The sequence below is a fragment of the Macaca mulatta genome, chromosome Y (assembly GCF_049350105.2).
Source record: "Macaca mulatta isolate MMU2019108-1 chromosome Y, T2T-MMU8v2.0, whole genome shotgun sequence".
Taxonomy (NCBI): Eukaryota; Metazoa; Chordata; class Mammalia; order Primates; family Cercopithecidae; genus Macaca; species Macaca mulatta.
In genome coordinates, this window is record NC_133427.1 from 3,185,973 (window position 1) to 3,201,623 (window position 15,651).

Genomic DNA, 15,651 nt, shown 5'->3' on the forward strand with positions numbered 1-15,651 from the left:
GGCTAGTTTTTTGTATTTTTTAGTAGACACGGGGTTTCACTGTGTTAGCCAGGATGGTCTCAATCTCCTGACCTCGTGATCCGCCCGTCTCGGCCTCCCAAAGTGCTGGGATTACAGGCTTGAGCCACCGTGCCCGGCCAGGGCAGTGGTTCTTATCACAGCTCTCTGCAGCCTCAAACTCCTGGGCCCAAGCAGTCCTACCTAAACAGCTTCCCAAAGCACTGGGATTATCGTGTGAGACACCATGCTGGCCTACACATTTTAAGTAAAAGCCTTCATCTGATATGGATTTCACAAATATTTGCTTCCACTATGTGATGTGTTCTTTCACTGTATTAAATGTCTTTTGTATACTTCTAAAGTTTTAGTGATGTGTAACATCATTTCTTTTTTTTCTGTCCCAGATAGAGTCTTGTTCTGTCGCCCAGGCTAGAGTGTAGTGGTGCTGTATGGACTCACTGCAATCTCTACCTCTGGGGTTCAAGCAATTCTCCTCCCTCAGCTTCCCCAGTAGCTGGGATTACAGGCATGCACCATCACGCCTGCTAAATTCATTTTTGTATTTTTAGTAGACATAGGGTTTCACCATGTTGCCTCATCTTGAACTCCTGACCTCATGATCCGCCTGCTTCAAGCTCTCAAAGTGGTGGGAGGCTGAACCTGGCCAACATCGTTTATTTTTTCTTTCATGCATCATGTTTCTGCTATTCTATCTAATAAGTCATCGCAGGCTGCATGTGGTGGCTCACGTCTATAACTCTACCAGTTTGGGAGGCTGAGGTGGGCCGATCAGTTAGGGTCAGGAGTTCAAAACCAGCGTGACCAACATGTTGAAACCCCATCTCTACTAAAAAAAGAAAACAAAACAAACAAAAACAATTAGCTGGCTGTGGTGGCAGGTGCCTGTAATCCCAGCTACCTGGGAGGCTAAGGCAGAATTGCTTGAATCGGCAGAGGTTGCAGTTAGCCGAGATGGCACCGCTGCACTCCAGCCTGGGCAACAAAGTGAGAGACTCGGTCTCAAAAAAAAAAAAAAAAAGAAAGAAAAGAAAAAAAAAAGTAATTGCCAAACCCAAGGTTGTCTAGGTTTTCTCCTATGTTATCTTCTGGGAGTTTTCATAGTTTTGCCTTTTACATTTAGGGCTATTGTCTATTTTATTTTTTTGTGAAAGGTATAAAGTCTATGTCTAGAGTTTTTTGTTTTTGTTTTTTTTTTTTTGCATATGATGTCCAGTTGTTCCAGCACTGTGAGTTAAAAAGAATGAATTGCCTTTGCTCCTTGCTCAAAGATTAGTTGAGGTGGAATGCTACGGCTCACGCTCTAATTGCAGCAATTTGGGAATGTGAGGCAGACAGTTTGACACCAGTCTGGGGTAACATGGTGAGATCTCGACTCTACAAAAAATGCAAAACAATTAGGCATGGTGGTGCTCGCCTGTAGACCCAGCTACCTGGGAGACTGAGGTCGGAGGCTCTAGTGAGCCAAGACCACACCACTGCATTCCAGCCTTTGCGTGGGTTCCTACTGCCTTTTTTTTTTTTTTTTTTTTTTTTTTTTTTTTTTTTTTTTAAGATGTTGTCTTGCTCTGTAGCCCAGGCTGGTGACCGGATCTCTGCTCACTGCAATCTCCGCCTCCTGGGTTCAAGCTATTCTTCTGTCTCAGCCCCCTGAGTAGCTAGCTGGGATTACAGGTGCAAGCCACCACACCCGACTAATTTTTGTATTTTAAGTAGGGACAGGGTTTCACCATATTGATTAGGCTGGTTTCCAACTCCTGACCTCAGGTGATCCACCCACGTTGGCCTCCCAAAATGCTGGGATTACAAGCATGAGCCACTGCACCCAGCCCCTACTGGCTTTTAATTTTAATTTTGGATATTTGGCCTGCATGGTTGTTCATGCCTGTAATCCCAGCACTTTAGAAGGCCAAGGAGGGCGGGTCACTTGAGGTCCGTAGTTGGAGACTAGCCTGGCCAACATGGTGAAACCCCATCTCTACTAAAAATACAAAAATTAGCCAGGTGTGGTGCTGCATGCCTGTAACCTCAGCTACCCGGGAGGCTGAGGCAGGAGAATCACTTGAACCAGGGAGATGGAGGTTGTAGTGAGCTGAGATAGTGCCACTGCACTGCTGCCTGGGAGACAAAAGAAGAGTTGGTTTCCAAAAAAAAGAGAAAATTCCAGCTACCGTTGGTGACATTTCTTGCAAACAGATTAGTTTTTCCCCTGCCTCCAATTAGTAACTGAAAATAACTGGAACACACACACACACATCTCTAGTGCAGTAGTTATCTGTGGAAATTATTGTGGCTAGCTTTGTCAGAATGCACTAGCTCCTTCCAACCTTGTTTTCTTGTTTTTTCCCACCTGATAGGACTGCACATTTGAAAAATTCGAAACAAAATAACACAGTCTATCACTTATCTACCGCCCATCTAGCACTTCAGAAAGAGGAATTTTGGTGATTGCATGACAAAAAGAGGAGGTCTCTCTCCTAACTTAGTTGTTACAGTGTCCTTTGGTGTTCTATAAGCCTATGATAAAAGCTATTGACTATTCACGGGCAATAAACCCGGTTGGATGATTGGGATATTACAATACAGGCAGGATGGATTCTGAGCTGTCTTGAAGCTAGCTACAGAAGATCAGCTGTAAAACTTGGCTACCCTGTGCTCCCGTCTGAGCGTGAGGATTTCCATCACTTTCTCCTACTTTAAAAGATTGACATCTGCCAAGTAATTAGAACACATAAAGAGGCCTTTTAATCAAGTTCAGTGTGGAATTTCCAAGTGCTAAGCCGGGGTGGCAAGCTAGGAGGACGGTTTGGCTGCGCAGCTACTTGAGGGCCTGCGGTAGCCGAGGGCTGAGTCTCTGTCAGTCCAGAGCATTAAAGATGAATACTCCTCCTTTACTTTCTGAAACTGAATGAGCAAGGCGAAAGAAGATTCAATTAAACGCAAAGTGACCCTACAGGCGGAAAAAACACAGTGCTTCCACCAGAAGGCGGTGGGGGAAGGGAAACACGTGTACCCAGGGTAGGGTTGCATCATGAGCTCCGTTGGGTTTTCTATTGCACCCTTAGTTTTTCCATTGCATGCAATACCTCAGCATCAGTCTACACAAGCCCAGGTAGCCTGGGAGCAACGAAGGGCAGGCTCAATGGAAGGCCCCAAGTCTTTCTGGAGACCTCTGAATGGCAGCTGATAAGAAGACATAATAAGGCACTATTCTGCTGATTCACAATTATGGAGACTGTGTATGTATTTTCTTACCGATGTGCTCTAACGATGGTGTAGCAACCGTGGTTTTATATCATTGAGGTTTTACAGCACTATTTCGCAGGGTAGTTTTTAGGTCTGCTTTTTTGGTTGGAGGATCGAACCTTAAAAAGTCATCTCGGGTTCCCGTTCCCCCACAGCTTGAGCAACAGATAGTCTAGTGCGCGAGAAGAAAGTGAGGTTATAAATTGCTGAGTGTACTGGGATCTCAGCACGAAGCTCATTATATATTAAAGGGAGGGGAAAACTTGTTTAAAAATATTCAACACAGCAGGCCCCAGAGGTGGTGGGGAGGAGGAGTGGAAATCTGTTTAACTGAATTAAGGCCGCGAGGGGAAGAAGGAGCGCTGGAGACTTGAGTACACGAAGGCCAGGCCATGTAAACATTGGCAACATAACGCACTTTGCAAATGCTCGAGGGCTGAAGCCTGAGGGTGACGGTGGAGGTGAGCCTCTTAGCCTCCTCTCTAATTCCCATACCCGAGCTCCTGGCATTTACGCCAGTTTGTCCCTAAGCATTTCTGGTTCTTTGTGGGAGGTGTTTTGCAAAGAGGGGACTGTCCCTTTTTTCGAGGTGGGGAAATGACAACTGGGGCTGTCTTCTAAGACAACGATTTTGAGGGAGGTACACCCTCGGTCAGGTGCCAGGGGGCGGCCGGGCGGCTTCCTTTTTCAGCTGGGGGAGGGCAACAGTTTAGCAGGGGTCCAGGTTCCCCTCACCCACCCTCGGCATAGGGGAGGGGCAGGTTCGCAGTTCCCGATCCTCCTTGGAGGAGGGGCTGTTTCCTGATCTAAACCACTAGGGCGCCGGAGCTGGGGCGGGGGCTGGTGGGACGCGGGTATCCCACGGCCGGCCGTTGAGGAGTGGCCGGCCGTGGCTAGCGGGGGCCGTCCCGCTCACAGTCCTCCCCGCCAGCATTTGCGTGCTAGCCGCCCCTCCCAGCGGTGGTCACTGCCAGTGTCAGTCCCTCCCGCCGCCGTGCAGTGCCGCCCTATTTCGCTGCAGCCACCGCGCCGGCTCCAGCGCCCGCAGCTTGCGCTCTAGAGCGAGGAGCGGCCAACGCCCCCGCCCCGCTGCCGCCATCGTCACCGCAGTGCTCTCCGGTCGCCATTTGCTACCGAAACTTTCCAGCAACCGCGAAGTTTCCCGGACTCCGCGGCGGGGGGGCGGAGGCGGCCCAGGGGCGGCGCGCCGCTGCTCCGGGGCGCCGGGCTCTTCCCGGCCGGTGCGACGGGCTCTTTTCGGCAGCCGCACTGCTGGGCCTCGAAAGCTGACCGCCTGAGGGAGATATATAGTGCGACCAGGTACCCGCCGCCGCCGCCGCCACAAGCTGCCGTGCTAGCGACGAGGTGAGTGCTCTGCGTTCCGTGGACCGGGCGCAGGTCGCAAACTTCTGCGTACTGCCCTGACTCCTTGGGGTCCAGCAGGCGGCTTGGGCCGTCCAGAGGGTCCGCTTGCCCGAATTCCTGGAGACGCAGGTCCCCAACTGTTCCGGCGGCGCTCGGACTGGGGTGCGGAGCGCTGCCTGGACTCAACAATACTCGGAGGTGGTCGCTCCCCCAAAGTGCTTGCGCGCCGTGTGGGGAGGGGACGGAGGTTGGCGGGAGAGACTCCTTTGTCTGGGGAAGGGGAGGGGGCTGGTAAGTTTAGGAAAATGGAAGTACTTGGTTTCTTTCCCGGTGCCCCTTCGTCTGCCGCTCTTGGGGTTTGCTGGGCCCAGCGCTACCGCTGGTGGGCGGAAGGGGCAGGTTGTGGGATTTTTCTCGCCGTGGTGAAGGGGACTCCCTTTCATCCACCGGACTCGGGCCGGCCTGCCCGGACCTGGGAGGAAGGCGCAGTTGCGCAGAGCGGGGCGACCTGCGGGCTGGGCGGCTAGGGCCCCGCGGCGCCTGCTCGGTTTCTGAGCAGATTCTCCACCTCCAAAAAGGGGATAGGCAGACGGAGCCCTTTGCAAAACACCTCCCACAAAGAGCCAGAAATGCTTAGGAACAGACTGGTGTAAAAGCCAGGAGCTCGGGTGTGGGAACTGGAGAGGAGGCTGGGAGGCTCACCGCCACCCCCAGACAAAAACTGTCAAAGAGGTCGGGAGTTCCCCTCCTAGTCCGGCCCCACCGCTCTGTCGGGCCTGGGGGCACCCCCCGCCCCAGCCCGCTCTGTCTGGGTCTGCAAAGCGCCCCCACGGGAGAGCGCAGACTTGTTAAACCTCGGCTCTGGCGAGTCGCCGTCTAGCAGATCCTGGGCCCGGTCTTGCTTCCCAGGGGGACCTTTCCTCACGGAGTGGGCGAGGCGTGTGCCTTCAGGAGTCAGTGATGTCCGGATATGTGACAACTCTGGGTCGTTGGAGTCCCGCCGGCGCTGGACTAGGGCTGGACTTCACGTGCGTCGTCTATGCGCGGTCATGCCAGAGGCTAGGGCTCACTCACTGCACGGCCTCATGTTCCTGCAGCCAGCTACGTGAGTCTAAAATTCCACACAGGTAGGGACCGATGTGATTATTTTCGAGTCGGTGGTGATCTGGAGTAAAACTTAGTGAGAAACAAAATCCCAGCCTGTTTTATTTGCAACTGTTTTGCATGGTCAAGAGTGGCTTGACCTGCTTTCTGGGTGTTTTCCTCTGCTGACAGGCAAGAATCCCCGGTTCAGCCTGTAAGGCGAGGGGCAGGACTCCACACTAGGAGGTGGAGAGGAGGCCAGCCACCTCACTGCTAATGTCCCAGACGGTGGCCTCAGTATAGGAAGTGGTTTTTATGGAAAGTTTAGAAGTCCTTCCTAGAAAAGGGGCAGTTAGGAAAAATAAAATATAGAAAAATGTTGAGTATGACTCATTTATTTTAAAGAGTAGTCATGTCTCACATATGCCACAGATTTTTGTGGAACGCCGCCGAGCTGGGTAACTGACACAACAAAAGTTGTTCATCACTGGATCCGTTTATTAAAAGGGGCCCTTAAGGCGATTGCAGGCCGTAGTAGAACACACACCTGTAGGTCAAAAATGGAAATTTGTGGTGTAGTTCTGCCACCCTTGCTGCCTCACCACCCGCCCCAAGGCATTTGGCCCCTTTACTGGGCTCAGAGGAGTCCTGTCCTCTGCTGGCAGTTTTAAAGAGGAAACTGGACTAGGCGCGGTGGCTAAGGCCTGTAATCCCAGCACTTTGGCAGTGCTAGTGAGTGATCACTTGAGATCAGGTGTCCAAGACCAGAATGGCCAACATGCTGAAACTCCATCTCTACTGAAAATACAAGAATTAGCCGGGGTGATGGCAGATGCCTGTAATCCCAGCTACTCGGGAGGCCCAGAGGGGAGAATCTCTTGAACCCAAGAGGCGGAGGTTGCAGTGAGCTGAGATCATGCCATTGCACTGTAGCCTGGGCGACAAAGTGAGACTCCACCTCCAAAAAAAAAAAAAAAAAAAAAGAGGAACCTGTGTGCAACAATAACTTTACTGTACACATAGTTAGAAGTGAATGATGGCCGGGCGCGGTGGCTCAAGCCTGTAATCCCAGCACTTTGGGAGGCCGAGATGGGCGGATCATGAGGTCAGGAGATCGAGACCACCCTGGCTAACACAGTGAAACCCCGTTTCTACTAAAAATACAAAAACTTAGCCGGGCGAGGTGGCAGGCGCCTGTAGTCCCAGCTACTCGGGAGGCTGAGGCAGGAGAATGGCGTAAACCCGGGAGGCGGAGCTTGCAGTGAGCTGAGATCAGGCCACTGCACTCCAGCCTGGGTGACAGAGCCAGACTCCGTCTCAAAAAAAAAAAAAAAAAAAAAAAAAAAAAAAGAAGTGAATGATTACAATTTGCAGTACCATTGGTTCTGTACAACATAATCTTGAATTTTAGTTAGAAGATATTTTTTTGCCTTTTAAGGTAACAGTTCATTAAAAAATACATCAGCCTACTGCTAGGTGCTAGGTACTGTGCTGGGCCCAGGGCACACCATGAACAAAGCAAAGCCCTGTTTGGGGACTTTGGATTGGGGGTAGGCTAGGGTATGCCCTGGTCCCCAACTACAGAGTGTGTGCTACTAGGATCCTTCGTGGGAAGAGTTTTTAGCTGTTCTTAGTCTTCTTTCACCCAAGGCTGATCAGTCCAGTAATTATAACTGTCTCCCTTTACATTTCACATGTAGATACACAAATCTTCTAACTGCTCTGGAAAGTTTGGGCGTTTTAATGGACTGCATAGAGATATATTATGGTGTGGGACTTTGGAATGTATTTGGTTTCGAATCTGTTCTGTCTAGTGGAGGCTTGGTTTTCTCATCTGTGAGATGGCACCATGAGTCTCTCTCACAGAGCTTTTTAAGAGGCTGTATACCACTCTCAGGAGCTGACAAAGTGGTGATTAGAGCCCCTGAGTTAATCTCCACAATGGCAGGTTCCATTGACCTAGGTATGTTTGGCTAGAAAAGCTACCTTTGTCTCCATTTGTCCTTAAGTTGTGAAAGTGCCCACCATATTTGCTTTACCCTTGAGCAGTTTTGTAACTTTGAACTCCCACAACTTTTCTAAGCATATTTGTCATGTGTAAATTTAAAAAACAGAACTAGAATTCCTCAAAGTCCAGCTCTTAAGCTTGGTGTTTATTATGCCTTTCTGTCTAGTGTGGATCTTCCCACTGGGAAACAAAAATCTATAAATTATACACACACTCACAGGAGACTCTACATTATGATTATGGAAATACGTGTGTGTGTGTGTGTGTGTGTGTGTGTATATGTAGATGTATCAACAGACTCCCAGAAAGTCAGTGAATCAGGTGGTTTCTTCTGTAGCTTTGTCATTGCATATAGTAGCCAGTTGCCACATGTGACTATTCAGACTTAATTGAAAGCAACAATTCTGTTTTATCAGTAGCACTAACCGTACGTACTTCATGTACTCTGAGGCTGCATAAGGTTAGGTGGCCACCATACTGGACAGTCATGCGCAGTCATATTGGATAGCAGGAAATTGCAGAAAGTTCTGTTGGAGTATGTTATTCTGTAGTTACTGCAGTGAAACCTTAATAAAGAAAACTGTTGGCCAGGTATGGTGGTTCATGCCCGTAATATTAGCACTTTGGGACGCCAAGCAGGGAAGAAGCCTTGAGGCCAGGAGTTTGAGACCTCATCTCTACTAAGAATATTTTAAAAATTAACTGGGCATTGTAGTGTGAGTCTATAATCCCAGCTGCTCAAGAGGCTGAAGTTGAAAGATTTCTTGATCCCAGGAGTTCTGGGCTGTGGTGAGCACACATCTGCACTCCATCCTGAATAACAGAGGAAGAATCTGTTTCAAAAACAAAATAAAACAAAACCCAAAACAGGAGTCATACCTAGGTGAGGTGGTTCATGCCTGTAATCCAGCATTTTGGGAGGCTGAGGTGGAAAGTTCAAGACCAGCCTGGCCAACATGGTGAAAACACGTTCTCTATTAAAAAAATACAAACATTAGCTGGGTGTGGTGGCGCATTACAGCTACTTGGAAGGCTGAGGTGTGAGAACTGCTTGAACCCAGGAGGTGGAGAGGTTGCATTGAGCCGAGATGGTGCCAGTGTACTCCAGCTTGGGGCACAAGGTGAGACTCTGTCTCAAAAAACAAAACAAAAACCCCAAAACAACAACAACCAAAAAACAGCAGTTAAGAGAGTTGTGCTTTTTGTGGAGGAAGGTGTGAAGTCAATAAAATTTAACTCACAGGTGGGCTTGTCTTTTTAAAAAAAATGATTCATTTCAGCCAGTGATTTGGCCAGGAAAACAATTTCAGCAAATGGGTTCTTAACGTGAAGCTGACGACCTCTAGTTTTAAACTGAGGCGGTTTGGTCCAGTTTTGATTTAAAAAACAGAACTCCAAGCCTGAGTCCCTCACTGAGTGTAGAATTTTGGGCAATACATTTAGCTGCTCTGTGTCTCACTTTCCCCATCTTAAAAAATGACACTGCCAATCGCCATGTTGCCAACCTAAGCAGATTGTGGTAAATATTCCTCAGGATGGTGTAGGTGGAAGGCATAAGTAAAATCAAAGGTGCTTCTGTCAGTAACAGTCCTATGCCAGGGTACTGTAGTGCCATATCTGTTATTTTGAGATCCTCACATACTCTGGATACCTTGGGCTTTCCCTTCCCCTTCGTTAAGTTTAAGGCCTAAGTATCGAGGTTAAGTCTTTTGAGATGAAAGTCTTTTGTATTAAAAAGCTAATAAATGCTTCCAACAAGATGAGACTTTCCAGTAGTCCAGTATTTTAAAAACGTCGAATCACGACTGTTAGCTGTTTTCTGCACAGCAGTCTTGAGTCAGGATGTTATTTTTCTTACTTGGTAGATATGTCATTTGTCTGGTTCTTTGTATTTTTTATGGCAATGAATGAGAAATTTTATTTGTAAATGAGGATGGGGAGAAAGTGAATTCTATGTTTTTTAGAGAGGTGAATTCCCAGATTAACTCCCCTGCCATTTGTTCTTTTTTTGGTGTCTCTCTTGTCAGGACTCTGGTGTCACCTCCTGTCAGCCTTTGGTTGAAAGCACTTGGAAACCTGGGTGGCTGATGTTCTCCAGAGGCAGAAAAATGTTCCCGGCCAAGGGAGGTCATCTCCAGCAGATCCGGAGTGTCAGGAATTCAGATTCTCTGCTCCACTCCTGCTGGATAGGAGAACACTTCCACTAGAACCTGGACCTGGCCCCTTTCCAGTTTTCTGCTGGGAGTCCAGATTCTGGTGTTTTGCCCTGAATCTCCCCGCCTGGCTCATCATCACAGCTTCTCTGCGCAGTGAGGCAAGACCATCATTGTGCTGCTTTCCTGATGCCTTCCATTTGCCTTTTTCTCCACTTGGGAAAAACAAAAAATCCTGGTATGTTACACCCTGAGAAATTGTTAATCTTTCACCGCTGCATACATTGAAAAAAATCAGTTCCAGCCAGGAAGCACCACTAAAAGGCATATGGTAAACTTTTTTCTAATTGGAAAGGAAAACTTTTTTCCCCCATAACTATTTTTTAGTGTAAAGGAAGTAATTGATGTCTTGAGCTAGAGATGGGACTCAAGTTTTTCCCCTTAGGTCTTGCCTGCTATACTCCTGGCCACCCTTTCTGTGGGACTTGACCAAAGGGATCACACTGGCCAGCCTGGCAAACTCACCAGAACCAAAAGAAAAGCTGGATGTGGGAAAGAGCTGAAGAACTCCACGTGTGTCTGAAGGGCAAAGAGAGCCTAGGTTGATAAAAGGAGGTTCAGATTTCCAGTGGAGAAATGCAGCCGTTAAAGAATGCGCCCCTTTGCAATCATCACCATCAAATATTTATGGAGAATCCACTGCATGCCTGAATGTTGCAGTAGTGACTTGGAAGCTGTTACAGATGCAATTGGAGCAAAGCAGATGGAACTGGAGAAAATTTAATGTAAAGATGATGGAAGAAAGAGTATACTGAGTTTTCACAAGAAGATGGGTACTGTTTCCTTTTGCCTATGTCTGTTCTTGGCTGATGGAATGAGAGAGTTCAACTTGGGGCATGCTACACTATGTGTTCAGAAAAAAGGGAAGACTTAGAAATGAAAGTAGAGGCTGGGTGTGGTGACTTATGCCCATAATCTCAGCACTTTGAGAGGCTGATAAGGGCAAATCACTTGAGGCCAGGAGTTCGAGACCAGCCTTACCAACATAGAGAAGTCGTGTCTCTACTAAAAATACAAAAATTAATGGGTTGTGGTCGCGGATGCCTGTAATCTCAGCTGCTTGGCAGACTGAGACATGAGAATTGCTTGAGCCTACTGAGAGGCAGAGATTGCAGTAAGCCGAGATCACACCAATGCACTCCAGCCTGGTGACAGTGAGACCCTATCTCCCTCACCCAAAAAAACTCACCCCACTTTGGGAGGGTGAGTAGTTGGGTAGATCATGTGAAGTTAGAAGTTTGAGACCAGTCTGGCCAACATGGTGAAATCCCACCTTTACTAAAAATACAAAAATTAGCTGGGCATGGTGACACATGCCCATAATCCTAGTTAGGAGGCTGAGGTAAAATCAATCACTTGGGAGGTGGAGGTTGCAGTGACCTGAGGTCATGGCATTGCACTCCAGCATGGGCAATGAGAGTGAAATGCTTTCTCAAAAATATATAAACGAATGAATGAATGAATAAATGAATAAATAAATGGAAGAAGAAAAATGAAGGTAGACAACATGCTTGCTTATTGGAATGATGTTTTCACACTGAGTTCTGGAATGTAGCAGCCAACCAGTGGCTCTTATTTGGCATGCTTTGGTCCTTTGCTTTTGAAGGGGGCATTTGCTAAAGTCTGGAGATATTTTTGGGCTCCCACAGCTGGAAAAGGTAGGGGGAGCTCCTGGCATCTTGTGGGTGCACCCCTGGGATGCTGCACAGTCCCCTGTGTGCACAGGACAGCTCCACCGCAGAGAATGGTCTGGCCCTGAGTGCCAACAGTGCCAAGGAGAAACCCTGAATTGTATAGTCAACTTTAGCAACAGTCCCCAGCCTTGGGCCTCAGACCAGTATAGGTCTGTGTCCTCTTAGGAACCTGCAGGAGGTGAGTGGCAGGTGAGTGAGCCTTGCCATTTGAGATTTACTTCCTGTCAGATCAACAGTAGCATTGGATTCTGATAGGAGTGAGAACCATGTTGTGAACTGCACATGCAGGGGATTTATGCATTGTGCTCCTTATGAAAACCTCATTCCTGATGATCTGAGGTGGAACAGTTTCATCCTGAAATCATCGTCCATCCCCACCCCATGGAAAAGTGTCTTTCATGAAAGTGGTCCTTTGTGCTAAAAAGGCTGGGGAGCACTGAACTGTTTAATCCTGTTTTGGTCAAGGCCTGTTGGGGAGATGGGAAGGTGGATGCCAAGGAAAAATTAACTTCAATTTCTGTAGTTGTCAAGACACACAAATTTTAGGGCGATATATTAGGAAATAAATCACAGCTGCTGATCAGTACAGTAAGAGTTTCAGATGCTTACAGGAGAAAGGGAAGGAGGAGGTAGGAAGTGGATTTTGCAGAATGATCACAAATGAGGTCAGAGGGTTTTGCAGTGGGCGGTGGGGCAGGAGTGGGGGTCACTGCTAGCTGTCCAAGCTCTGTTTCAGCACAGGTCTCCTGGAGCCCTACATTCAAGTACTCCCTTAGTGCATGTTTCTCAGCCCCTTCCTTTTGGTTGTATTGATGTCATCACAGATGTACTAGGTCTTACTTACAAGGAGGGTGAACTCCTTGGTACTTTGGAGTTGGTTACGAACAAGTGGCACAAGGTTTCTCTGCTCAGTGAATTGTGAGTGGTGTAGGATCACTAGAAATCTCAGAAGGAGTCGACTTAGTGTGCCGCCTTCATCTCATTCTCTTCCTACAAATGTTGAAGTGAGACAGGGTGGGGCAGCTGGGTATGGACCTGTATTATACTTTGTGGAGGCCCTCTTCCAGGTGTCTATAGGAAAAAGGGGTCTAAAGTGAGGTTCTGCTGTGGCATGTTTCATCCTGAGCCAGCCCCTGGTCCCCATGTCCAAGTGAGCTCCAGAGCTGCCCTGAGTCATGCCTGTTTTCAGGAATTCTGTGTTCCAGCTGGACCTGGGGGCTGGGGACAGCCATGTTGGAAACCTCATTTGCAGCCACAGTGCCATGCACTGTGTGCATCTTTGAGCACATCAGTGAGCTTCTGTAGCATTAGTATTCTCATTGAGACAGAAGGTGTGTGGAGTGGGGGATGTGGGGAGAAAGATTTCCCAGGCTTCTTGTATTAAATGAGCTAGAACTGTATTTTCATGTATTTTGAATTTTTACTTATCCTTTCTTGAGATGGTCTCACTCTATTGCACAGGTTGAAGTACAGTGGTGCGATCTCAGCTTAGTGCAGCCTTGGCCTCCTGGGCTCAAACAGGTCCCCCACCTCAGCCTCTGGAGCAGCTGGTACTACAGGTCTGTACCTCCATACTTGCGTTTTTTTATTTTTGTTTTTTAATTTTTGGTAGAGAAGGAGTCGTCTACATTGCCAGGGTGGTCTCAAAATCCTGGACTCAAGTGATCCATCCTCTTTGCTTGACCACCCAAAGTGCTAAGACTGCAGGTGTGAGGAATGATACTCCGCTGAAGCAGATAGAATTATAATGCTTGGAGCCCAATATGCTTATATTTTCCTGTTTTCCGAAGTTTTGAATTGGGTCTGGAAAGGTATCTTTATCATTTAGGATGTCTAGTAACTTGCTTGCTTTTTTTTTTTTCCGTTACGTTATCTTTTCCCTCTTTTTTTTTTTTTTAAAGACAGAGTCTTGCTCTGTGGCTCAGGCTGGAGTGCAGTGGCACGCTGCAACGTCCACCTCCTGGATTCAAGCAGTTCTCCTGACTCAGTTTCCTGTGTAGCTGGGATTACAGACATGTGCCACCACGCCTGGCTAATTTTTGTATTTTCAGTAGAGACGGGGTTTCACCATGTTGATCAGGCTGGTTTCTAACTCCTGACCTCGTGATCCACCTGCCTCTGCCTCCCAAAGTGCTGGGACTACAGGCGTGAGCTACCGTGGCTGACCTTCCCTCCCTCATAAATTTTAGGACTATATCTGTATACTGTTATTTTTTAAATTACTGTATGGTAAAATTGGCTCTTTGGTTGTATAGCTTTATGTGTTTTAACACATGCATCAGATAGGTGTCATAATCAGGAGAGAGAACACTCCCCTCAGCCCAGAGATGCCCATGGTGCTATCCTCCACAGCATGTTTCTCTGCAGTCTCTCCGGCCCCAGCCCCAAACATGGGGCATCTGCCTATAGGTCTTACAGAGACAATCTTATGGCCTGTTAAATACAGTAAGACATTCTTCTTCAAAGGGTTAACTTGTTTAACTTTCCTTGTCCTTTGTTACCTGCTTTCAAGGCCAGACTCCCTTACTCTTTATGTTCCCTTGCCCTGGGAAACAACCTTCCTCTGGTCTTTTGTCTATAGAATCTACATTCCATATCTGCTGCTCACTCTGTAAAGCAGCCCTCCCGTCAAAACACTGTTGCTGTAATTACTTGTTCTGCAAGTCTTAGGGATCCCATGTTCTGTAACACATGGTAGAATGCCTTAGGTGAATCTCTCCAGTCTTCAGTACCATCCTTGACTCCTCTTTCTGATGACACATGAACTTTATGCCTTTGCACACCTCAGGCAATATCAAAAGAAAGGAAAAGAACAGCTTAGGTTCTTAATGTGTGTAAGAAACCACAGTGAAAAAAGTCAGGTATGTTGTTGAGGCTGTTAAAGCTTTGCTTTTTTTCTGTACCAGTTCTTGCTTTCTCATTGGTTGACATGGAGGATCTTTTTTGATGTCCCCTTTAGAAAGTGTTATCCTCACCTTTTTGCACAGTCTTACCAAAATACATCTCACAAGCAAAATGTATCAGAAGCTTGTAGTCATGACTGTAGTTTCAAAAACAAGACGTATGTTCATGAAGAACCTTTGCTGTTTTCCCAGTGCGTTAATCATATGAATATAAAATAGACTACAAATATCAAGTTGTTTTTGCCTTTGTTTATTTTAGAAATAAAATGGATTGCTACCTCTGAGCTGTGAAGCTGCTAACCTGTATTTTACTTTGGGCCGTAATGTTGCTTTCTGTGATCTCATATGAAGTGACGTTTTCTAGAATAATCCTTGTTCTGGTATTTCGGTGTCTTTTGTCCTGCCTGAAATGGTGGTGTGAAGTCACAGAATATGTGCCTGTCTTCCCATGTAGAGCTAAAGGGCTGAAAGAGTGGCCTCAAGCCTCCCTCTCCCTCCCAGGTGTGAAAATTTGGATTTCAAGGTCTGGGAGGCCGTGTGTTTTTCAGACTGGTTAAGGACGATGATTTTATGTTAACTAAACATTGGGATAAACTTACAGTTGTTTATGTCCTGTGCTTAGAGGAGCAGTTTTACATGATTAAAATAAGCAGTATTTTGGTAAACATTGGTAAGTTAGTTATGCATTTTACTTGAGGAATGCACAGCAAGTCAGAAGGCGCTTTGTGCTGCAGGGTGCCTCTGAGTGATTCTTGGGAGTGTGGCAATTTTCCAGTCCTAGGAGATCCTGTGAAAGAAGCACAAGCAATGCTTACAGCAAAACTCACACTGTTTTGCCGTGGACATTGCTGGACTGTAACAAAGGGGGATGCGGGAATAAAGACAAAGACAGAAGAGTATATTTGGAAGAAGGGGTCGGGGCTCCTGGCTTCTACTGAACAAGGGTACTGACTTTCTAGAGCCCTTCATATTTATTGAGTAAAGGAGATACAGAGAAGGGGGTGGTTGTGATCAGCTGCTTGACTTAGTGCAGGCCTGCATGACTACATTCTCTGAACAGTAGTCTCCAGATGTTCCAGTAGATAACTTCAGCGAGCCTGGTGCCAGAGAGTGACTGTCCT

The 15,651-nt window shown here is 47.3% G+C and overlaps 1 protein-coding gene across 12 annotated transcripts in view; it reads left to right on the plus strand.

Annotated features, from left to right (window-relative positions):
* Positions 1–4,099: 4,099 nt before the first annotated feature.
* TBL1Y (transducin beta like 1 Y-linked) overlaps positions 4,100–15,651 on the plus strand; it is a 225,090-nt gene continuing 213,538 nt past the window's right edge. For 3 of the 12 annotated variants that reach the window (XM_077989715.1, XM_077989710.1, XM_077989711.1), the window contains exon 1: positions 4,106–4,629. The gene's annotated coding sequence lies outside the window, so the exon portion shown is untranslated. Of the gene's footprint in view, positions 4,630–15,651 lie in introns of all 12 variants that reach the window. The other 9 variants (XM_077989712.1, XM_077989716.1, XM_077989718.1 and 6 more) reach the window with 6 other exon arrangements.